The sequence below is a fragment of the Camelina sativa genome, chromosome 7 (genome assembly GCF_030686135.1).
Source record: "Camelina sativa cultivar CO46 ecotype springtype chromosome 7, ASM3068613v1".
Taxonomy (NCBI): Eukaryota; Viridiplantae; Streptophyta; class Magnoliopsida; order Brassicales; family Brassicaceae; genus Camelina; species Camelina sativa.
The window spans coordinates 19,615,883-19,626,783 of NC_141886.1; the positions used below are offsets into that span (position 1 = coordinate 19,615,883).

At 29.2% G+C, this 10,901-nt stretch overlaps 1 long non-coding RNA gene and 1 pseudogene across 2 annotated transcripts; one reads left to right on the forward strand and one right to left on the reverse strand.

The window, feature by feature from the left end:
* Positions 1-8,527: 8,527 nt before the first annotated feature.
* On the reverse strand, positions 8,528-9,254 carry LOC147941473 (uncharacterized). Its single transcript, XR_015561446.1, has 3 exons — positions 9,146-9,254; positions 8,924-9,049; positions 8,528-8,845 (listed from the first exon to the last, which is right to left on the reverse strand). It is a non-coding gene; the product is annotated as an uncharacterized LOC147941473 (long non-coding RNA).
* Positions 9,255-9,601: 347 nt separating this feature from the next.
* Positions 9,602-10,714, forward strand: LOC104701316 (agamous-like MADS-box protein AGL103 pseudogene; annotated as a pseudogene). Its single transcript, XR_015561445.1, has one exon. The product of XR_015561445.1 is annotated as an agamous-like MADS-box protein AGL103 pseudogene (transcript).
* Positions 10,715-10,901: the final 187 nt, after the last annotated feature.

Below are 10,901 nucleotides of genomic sequence, written 5' to 3' on the forward strand. Positions count from 1 at the left end.
GGCGGTTTGGGTTTTAGGAGAGAGTCGGAAAAAATGGAATGAATAATTTACAAAATGAATCCTTTAATTTACCCAATATTGCATACCTAATCACTTTATTTTTTTTGTTTCTAATTTTCCCAGAAAATATGAAAACGCAGCGTTTCGATGATGATAACAGAGAATTTTCGGTAACCAAAAAAGCCTAGGCTGATGAATGTTCATAGTATTTTGGATACTAATTCGAGTTAAATTTGGAGATGGGATACTAAGTCATTGCTTAATAAACAATTTAATTGTAGTTTTTGGTTACTAAAATGGGAAAATCATATTTTAAACCTTCATAGTATTCTCGGGTAACACTTTAAACCTCAATAGAATTTCACTAACACTATAAACATTTAAAATGATTTCACTACCACTTTAAACATTAAAACTAACTTTTCTGTTTGTACCGCCATGAAAAATGACGGAACAGTAATATCTGTTAACGTGAAATAGTTAAATTATGTTGGTTTAATTTAAATACTCGTTTAATTAATTTAATTTAATTTAATTATTTATGACGATTGATAAAAGAAAATTAAAAATACATCAAAGCAAGAAAAAATGAAGAATCAGAGATAAGGTTAAAATATTTGACAAATGTAAAACTGAAGATGGGAATATATTTAAAAGATTCATTGGTTTCCAATGAGAAGTCAATCGATTTGAATGAGAATCCAATAGAGATGCATTTATTAAAAGGATTAATAATATGAAGAGTAATGTCGTAAAAGGTTTGTCTATAATAAAGATGAACACAAATTTTTTTTTTATCTTTTTATTTATTTGTAAAAACTAAAACTAATTAAAATTTAAATTAAACCAACATAGTTTAACTATTTCGTGTTGACGGATATTATTATTCCGTTATTTTTTATGGCGGTACAAAAATGAAAGTTAGTTTTAAGGTTTAAAGTGTTAGTAAAATCATTTTAAAGGCTCAAAGTGTTAGTAAAATCATTTTGAAGGTTTATAGTGTTAGTGAAATTTCCTTGAGGTTTAAAGTGCTATCCAGTGACACTTTGAAGGTTTAAAACATGATTTTCCCTTACTAAAATTATGTTTTTACATATGAAAAAAGTAGAAAAAAATTTGGTTACATATGTCTTGGTAAAATTAGGATAGTGACACGACGATACTAAGTTACTAACACAAATTAACTGCTCTCTCTCTTACAATATACTAGGTTTTCACCCGCGGTGTACCGCGGGACTAAATTATAAATTATTATATTTTAAATAATAATTTTTAATTTATTTAGTTTTCAAATTCCCAATTAATTAACTTTTATCTAATTAATTTATAATTTTGTGTAGAATTTTCTTCTTCTTACATTTTATACAATTTATAACCTAATTACATTAAATTTATTATTAGATAAAATATAAAATTTTAAAACACTTACTTTTGTTTTCTATAATTAAACAAAGGTATATGTATATATGGTATGTTAGTGTATATGTGTATACAATTTTTTGTTTTTTTGGAATATTAAGAATGTGTTTTAGTATGTGTAATATTCTGTAGTTCATATATCAAATAATTTATAAGTTACTTTTTCAAATTATGATTACAAATCTATAGTATATGAAATAAACTAATAGTTTTAGTGTTGGTTCTATAGTCCAAACCTGTCATGTTAGGCGGATCACGCAACATGTTCAAAGATTTTTAATCCGCAAAAACTCATCTTACGAAACTCGTAAAAGTAAAATATAGTATGTGAGGCTAAAAGTCACTTTTTATCAAATCAATTTTTTAATTTTTTAAAGAACAATAGCTCTTCACTCACCTCCTTATAAAATAAGGAAATACAATCTGTAGACATTTACAATTATGTTTGTTACCTTTTAAGTCACTTAGTTTCTATAAAAAAAACAATTATAAGTAGAATTAATTTGTTTATTAAATTAATTTATTAATGTCAGCGATATGCTTGTAAATAAGTGCTAACTTCAAATTTTATTTTATAAATGTCTCAAAAATGTATATATAGATATATAGATTCATTATTGAGAGTTATATATAACTGTGAAATCAAAATGATTTTTATACTACAGAATCAGAGAGAATCAATCAATGATATCACAAAATTAATTACCCAAACCTGGTTTATACGTAGAGACCCGATTTTCTTATATTGATATATCGATTTGTTTTTTTTTAACAATTTGTGTCAGTTCGGGACCCAAATTTTTTAAAAAATTAAAATTATTATCAACAGTTTAATCATTTGGCTTTCAAACACATGAAAATAAGTTATTATCAACAATTTTTTAGAGAATTGGTTAATTAAATATAAAATATTTAATGTTAATGGGTGTTGGTCCGATATTTTTGGAAATTTGAATTGGTGAAAATCTTCTTAAGTTTAGATTCCAAATTTGATATTATTTAAAATAAAAAAATAATTGTAAAATTAATGTTAATGGCATGATTGTAAATAAGTTCCAACTCGAGGATTTATTTTATAAATGTCTCCAAAAATGTATATATAGATAAAAGATATTTTAGGCTTTTTTTTTTTTACAAAAGTGTTTTATTTATAATATAAAGCCAAGTATAACAGGCCAACATTACATGCCAAAATAAACAAGCCTATAAAACAAGTCTATAAAACAAGCCTAATAAAACAAAAGCTCAGGTCCATAAAATCCTACTGAAGAGTAAAGCGTTGACACACATAGCATGTGGCAAGAGAGAAACAAGATGGCTGACATGTGAGAAGTCGAAGAGAGTGGAGTCTCCGATCACCGGCATACGAAAGTAGTGCCGGCAAACTTTAAACCCGGCCAAAATCGCCGGAAAATTACAAGAAAATCTCGATTTAAGCCTGGAGAATAAGGCAAATTCCGATTTGCTGAGAGTATGACTCCACGCAAAGCTTCTTCATCTTCGTCTTCAATATACAACTTTTCGATCATCAAGAGAGTAGATCTACATCATAACATGTAAATCAAACAAACTCCATCGACCCATCAAGCATCGGCATAGAAGCAATCATCATCATTAATTACCGGATCTATGTCTAGCCAAACACTGCCGAGAGAAGGATGACATATATGTTAGAGTAAATCCAGCCAAAATGGAGCTAAGATAGCCACTGCTGCCGAAGAAAGAGCCAGCCAAAACAGGGCTAAAATAACCATCACTGCCGTATAAAAGCCAGCCAACCCCGTTGAGAGAACCGGGGATGCCAGAAGCGAGCCCAATAAACGGGAAACTAAGCCGAGAAAAACCAATCGGCGAACAAAAAGCTGATAGGAGAGTTTCTTCCTCTCAGAAAAATCGTAGAGAGAGAAGAGAGAGAGAAACCTACCATGTGATTTATATATTTACTTTAGGCTTTTTTCTTTATTCTATTTTATAAGATTTTTTCAAGTTTACATATATTTTAATATTATTTTAATAGTTTTTGACTATTTAAATTGTATTGTATTTTTCTCTAATGGTTGAATTTTGTTAAGTAATACAATATTTATTGTTTCCTAATTTTTATGCTTTTACTCAAAAACTTTTATATTTTGGAACAGAAGAAGTACTATATGTAGAAGTTGTAATAATTCAAGGGAAGTCAAGTTATTTGAAGTAGTGTTGTAGAAAATTATATCTCACATCTATATTAACATTTTTACAGCAATTTTAGCAAACAAGCCTTGAAGTTAAGAAATATTTACATTTCATGACATTGTAAATAGATGTTTTTTAATTAAATTATAAAACAAAAATATAGATTCAACCGTTTTCCATTAACAAAAAGAAAGATTTCCTAATTTATCACCCTATTAAATCCGAAATAAAATTATCTATTTTCATCGTCCCAAAATATCTTTACAAAATCTTAGAATAATCGATTTCAAAATATAAATTTACGAAGAGCCTATAAATCAGCTACATTTGATTTTCTATCTTCCTAATTAATTACCACAATCAATTCTAAAATATAAATTCTCCCCAAATCTCTATATACAAAATCATATAAAAAACGAATTAATGGCTCAAAATTAATCTAATAACATAAACTTGGCATATTCCCAATATATATTATGCGAATATGAAATCCCTAATTAGTTGCTAATGCGTTCAATTAGTTCCTTAATTTCTCGCCTATAAATAGTGTTGAGCCATATTCTCAAGTTAGCATCACCGACGACATAAGAATATACACCTATTTGTTATGCTCATTTGGCAGTTGCACATATGGGAACTGTGATGAAGTATGTAGAGATGTCTAAGACTTCTTCAAGCCATGCAGGGATCACCGAACCTGGGGCAGTCTTTATGCCTTCCCATGTGTCACAGCTGAATGATAAGGTTGTGACCTCTATATTCTTCTGCTGATGGAGAATAGTCCACAGTAGCTGACTTTTTAAAGTTTTTATGTTTTATGAGGGAGAGCTAACGAACTTATAAATGCTTCAGCCCCTCTTTTTATTACTCTTCTCCTCTTTTTGTTTACTCTTCTCTGGGTTCGATGTTTTTTATTTTGTTTTTCGTCGACCCTTCAATTTCACGGGTATTTATCAAAAGTATTAATGTCAATTTGAAATAATATTATTTTGATGCTATAAAAGTATTCATCAAAAGTATTTATATTAAAATATTAAATATATTTAATTAATATCATTAAATTCTGATTATTTAAAAATAAATTATATTGTGGTATATTGCGGGTTAAATCCTAAAATTAACCATCAAAATACTCTTATACAATTGTAAACATTAAATAAAACAAACATAATTAATAAACAAATATAATTTTAGTTTAAATGTATCATCTCGCGGTATACCGCAGGTTAAAACCAAGTAATATACATTGTCAATTACTCAATTAGTAATGGTGTAAAACAGCTTGGCACTTTCCATGGTTAAAAGTTAAAAATGATATTTTCGTCTAAATGAAAAAATATATAGACTAAAAAGTAAGGCTAAATGAAAAAATATATCCAAATTTTTATATATCTATACTAGTATTTTTGTAGAGTATTTTGACAATTAAATCTGTTTTGGAAACTATTAGCATTGAATGACATAAAATGTTTATATCCATATCCAAACAACTTTAGTAGGGGCGGGTTGTTCGGTTTTTCGGTTTTATTTTTTGAGTATACGTTCTTTTCGGATTTATAAAATTAAAACCATATAGAAACCACATGTATTTCGGTTTAGATATGTTTCGGTTTTTTTGGTTTATGGGTTTTTTGGTTTATAAATAATGAAACCATACGTATCTCAGTTCGGTTTGGTTATGGTTTTATTAGGTTATTCCATATTTTACACTAAAAAAAAGTTATAAATGTTGCATAAAATAAACAAAAAAATAGAAATAATATATCAGTCAATAAGTTATACATAACTTAAATTAATATAAGCTAAATCTAGTTTCGTAAACCCAAAGCTTCCAAATAATTTAAAAAGTAAAATCCAAAAAAATAAATTCAAAAAATTATAAATCTAATTAAAAAAATCTTAAAGATATTATTAAATATAATATAAACTGTGCATATATACTTATATATAAGTATTCAAAATATTTATCAAAAACCAAAAAACCATTCTGTATTACGATTTTTTACCAAACCAAACCTAAACCATTTGGTTAATAAATTTGACAACCAAATGGATTTTCAGACCAATATAACCAAACCAAACAATTTATTTCAGTTTACTTTGGTTTGGTTTTTTAGGTTACGGTTTTTGACATATATATAATATTATTTGGATTTGGTTTATCAACTAAGTTGGTATACTATCTAATTAAATTTTCAAAATGAAAACCCTACAATGGGTCTGATTGGAAGCACACAAACGCCTCGTTTGCAAACGAGCCGCTCCAATGATCACCAATCAACAAGTCGTTTGGAGAAGGCGGTTGGATATCATGATTGGGGAAAGCGTTTGAACATGGTGGTTAGAGCCTGTTTTTGGTGGTTACAACCACTCATGTTTTTGGTGGTTACAACCACTCATCCTATCCACTATCAAAAACCAACGTTTGGCTTTATAAATATGTTGCACAGTTTTTTTTTCTTTGGACAAAAAGCTGCACAGTTTTATTGTTCAAACTCTAATCTTAATTTAATATATGTTGCTATTCTTCTCAATGTTTTTTCCATATGAAAAGGTTAGTAAGCCAAAAATAAATAAAAATTTAGTAAATCAAGATTATGATTTGAATAGTAACATACATGGAGATTATGATTTTGTTAATATCATATTATGAAGATTTTAAAAATAAACATTTGCTAATTTTGTTAATATCACATTTGATCATTTCGTTAATATCATTTAAATATATTAGTATTTTATATTATGAATTAGATAATGATTTATTATTTCATTTTTAAACTAAATTAATTTCAATTTTTTATAACTTATACTATTCAACCGCTTAAATGTTACCAATCAAGCTAAATACTCAACCGCTTTCTTTTACTATGTTGTCTTTTCCATCCGCTAACTTTAACTGCTTTCTTTTTAACCACCTTCTTTACAACCGCTATTAAAATTTCAACCGTCTCTTTTAAACGTGGTTACCAATCGGAGCCAATCTAAATACTAAACCATATCCCTTCAAAATTATACCTTAAATGTGAAATAGAGATAACTCAAACCTAAAAAGAAATCTCAAAACTAACTTTAAATATTGAAATGTGTGAAAATAATGTTATTATGGTGTACAATCTGGGTTGGGTGTACCATCTAGGTTAGGTGTATCTAGGTTTAGTGTACCATTTAAATAAATTTTCAAAACTAAACCCTACACTCTAAATACTAAACTCTATTCATTCAAAACTATACCCTAAATGTAAAATAGAGAACCAAAACCTAAAAAAAAAAATCTGAAAACTAACTTAAAATATTGTAATGTGTGAAATATTGTTATTCTGGTGTACAATATGTGTTTGGTGTATCATCTAGGTTTGGTGTACTATGTGGATTTGGTGTACCATCTAGGTTTGGTGTACCTTAAAACTAAACTCTATACTCTAAATACTAAACTCTACATATTCAAAACTATAACCTAAATGTAAAATAGAGAACTCAAATCTAAAAAAAAATAATTCTAGAAATTTTGGGAAGTTTATGAAATATCTATAAATTAATTTAAAATATTATAATGTGTCTAATTATGATATTTTGGGAAGTTTATGAAATGTTATAATTGTCCATAAAACTTGTTTTAGAATATTTCTCAAAAATCAAGCACACATATAAAACTTAAAACACATAAATCCATTAAGAAAATGATTTCTTCATTTGTAAAAATAATTTTTTTATTTAGGTTATTATTTTGGTCATGTGTAAAAAATATAAAAAGTATAAAGTTCATTAGTTATGAAAACATACCTTTGTTTTTGGGCTAAATTTTATTAGACCTAGTTTTAAAAACAAAGTTGTCTTTATGTGGGATATAAAAAACAAAAAAAGTTTAAAATGTCATTTTCTAAGTATCTCTCTAATAGATATTGACGTTAGAGAGGAAAGAGAAAAGTGTCGACTTCTCAAATTTGTTTTTAAAAGTGTTTACTTTTCAAATTACTTGTTAAAAAGTGTCTATTTCACCAATTATGTCATATGTTAATTCTTGATATTATATATATATATATAAGAGATGTCTACAGTAAAACCTCTATAAATTAATAAAGTCGGGACCATGAAATTTTATTAATTTATAGAGGTTTTAATTTATCGATAAATTAATAATTATTAATTTATGAAAATATTTTTAATTTTCATAATTTTAAAATTTTTGTATTACAAAATAAGATACTTTTTTTATTATTCAAAGTTGTAAAGAATTTTCTTAATTTATATTCTTGTCTATCGTAATTGCTTAAAATTTTTGTATTACAAAATAAGATACTTTTGTTATTATTCATATTTGTAAAGAATTTTCTTAATTTATATTCTTGTCTATCGTAATTGCTAAGTTTAAAGTGTAGGTAAAAATGATAGATGTTAGAAATTTAGAGTTTAGAATAAATTGTTAATATTATCATTCATGGTAATGATGAAGTCGAATAAGATATTGCGCTAGTTTTAGAACCAATTACATATAAAGAAGCAATTATCACATTTAGAACTCTTCACAATTTTTAGATGTGGCTTTAGAAGACGATAATGAAAAAAATTAGAGATGAGCTCCAATATGAATACAAATTCAAGAATATGCAAATAACAATAGAGTCATATTTCACTAGATTTTCTTAGATATATATATATATATATTAATATTATATGATTATGAATTTATGATATTGATGGACCATATGTTTATATAGGATTTCCAAAAACATTATTATCTTATTAATTTATCGAAATATGACATTTTTTATACCGCCCAATTCGGAACTGGAAAAAATTATTAATTTATAGAGTATTAATTTAAAGAGTATTAATTTATAGAGGTCCTACTATATTTTTCTTAAAACGACATTTACAATGAGCAGATGATTACGTACGGAGCTTACTGCTTAGTCTGCTTACACAATAGTTTTGATTGTTACACAATGGATTTCCTTGGTTTAGTTAAGATCAAAATGGTTCCGGTTTATCTCATATATTGTACATCCTAAATAAAAAGCTGAATCTACTATCCAAAGTCCAAACGATGAAAGGAAGAAAGAAAGATAAAAAATTCCGATAAAATGAGAAAGGTCACAGATACAACACCAGTGTTAGCAGAGATCCCCTTCCATGCCCATGTTGATATACAAAACAAAACTCTGGTGGTTTCGCAAAAGTTGAACGGATTGACATTCTAGATTTGGCAGACAGAAGCAACATGCAGGTGGTTTCAGTCTGATTTTATGCCTGACTGAATCCAATCAAAGATATGAGCATCATCATATCACAATAAGACCCAAAACAAAGATGAGGACTTTTCATCAGTTACCTGTTTGTTAACGCGTGTACTTCGATGGATATCAATCTTATCACCGTCAAAAATAAATACAAGATTTTGCAGGTTAAGCTTAGCTTTCTCTGCAAACATTTTGAAAACCTGCTCAAACTTCTCATCCTACAAGAAAACAGGAAAATACCATTTCTACATCAGTACACAAAGGCATCTCATAATTTACACATTGATAAAGACAGGGAACTCTTATATTATTACTTCAGCGACCCCTCAAATAAGCCTCTAAGATCCCTTTCAATATTTAAAGTGATCTCTTCAATCCCCAATCTAAACTCATGCTTTCCTAGAACGCTCTGTAATATCTAGCTATCCGGATGTTAGCGAGGGTGACATAACAACTAACTCTTAATCCCACGTACAAATTTTGCCTAGCAAGCTACATGTTGATAAACTTACCGCAAACACACGGCATTGCTTCTTTTCATCTTTTTTCCTGAATTGTAATGACAATCTTGACCCTGTCATTCGTAGGCCCTGGTGGTGCCTCATCATCAGCCTCTGAAGGTGGATTGAGTGATACTTCAATCTCCCTTTTAGCAGACTCCTCAACTTCCTGCATCACATCTGCTACAGATTTTGTGAATGACATGAGCTCCATCTTCTTCGTCCTACATTACATATTTCAAATTAGGAATATGAAATCAAAGTATAAACAATAATACTAAGACTATTCACGGATAGCAATAAAATAAAAAAGTAGAAGGAAATGACTAATCACTCTAACGAAATCGTATAGCAAATTTGACTAATAACTAAGAAAAAACCCAAGAAATTCTTCTCATCTCAGAGTCAGAGTCAAGAGTCATCAACACCACCGAACCGAACCGAAGACGATGAAAATAAAACCTAATTCTTCTTATTCTTCTTCTTCTACAAGCTTAATCAGAAGACAAGCTACTTTGTTTAAGAAAGCTCGCGAGCTTTCAGTGCTCTGTGCAATCGAACTCTGCGTAATCTGTTATGGAGCCGATGGAGCGCTTAAGACATATCCAGAAGAGAGGGAGAAGGTCGAAGCCATAGCTCGAAGATACATTGCATTGAGCGAGACGAAACGACACAAAAGAAGCGTTGATCTTAACGTGTTTCTCGCAGATTCCAACAAGAAGAGACCGAGACGTGTATCCAAGTTTCCAGTTTGGGACCCTAGGTTTGATAATTACCCGGGTGAGCAAGTCACGGGAGTGGTTCAGTCCTTGGAGCGTAACGTAACCAGATTACAAGATAGGTTTCGTGCTCTCGTTGAAGTTCGGGAACAGAGGAAGATGAATCAAGGAGCGAGTGCGAGTAGTAGTAGTACTAGGAATACGATCAATCAATATCTGCTTCCACAACAACCAAACAACCAGTTTTCCATGTTTCTGCTTAACCATGAGAACGGGAATGTCTCGCAAATCCCATTAGGTTTGATGAACCAAGGGCAATCTCTGCCGATGATTCCGCCTGAACTACTACTGATGAATCCGGATGTGGGAAACTACAACTCGGGCTCACTTGGAGCTTTTGGTCCTCCTCTTTATGATCTCTCACAACCCCTCTTTTCTTGATTTGATTTGATTAGTGCAAATTATCTAGTGTCTAATATGATTTTTTTTGGATTATGTCTGTCTGTCTAGTGTGTAATAGATTCATTGTTTGGTCACTTGCTGCAATCTGTACTCTCTCTCTCTCTCTCTCTCTCTCTCTCTCTCTCTCTCTGCTGCTATCATCTATACTTGTAAAGCCTTAACTGGCTATTTTTAATCAATCGATTAACAGCTAATTCATACTGTTTCTAGTTTACCTACAAGTAGTTACTAGGGATCGTCAAGTTAGAGAAATTTTGTTGGTAAAGTTTCTTTCCACATACATGCTACAGAGCCCACCAATGATTTTTTTTTTTTTTTTTTTTTTTTGCAGGCAAGAAACCTCACCAAATCCATTTCTATCTTTCTTAAAATAAAGTATTGAATTTTAA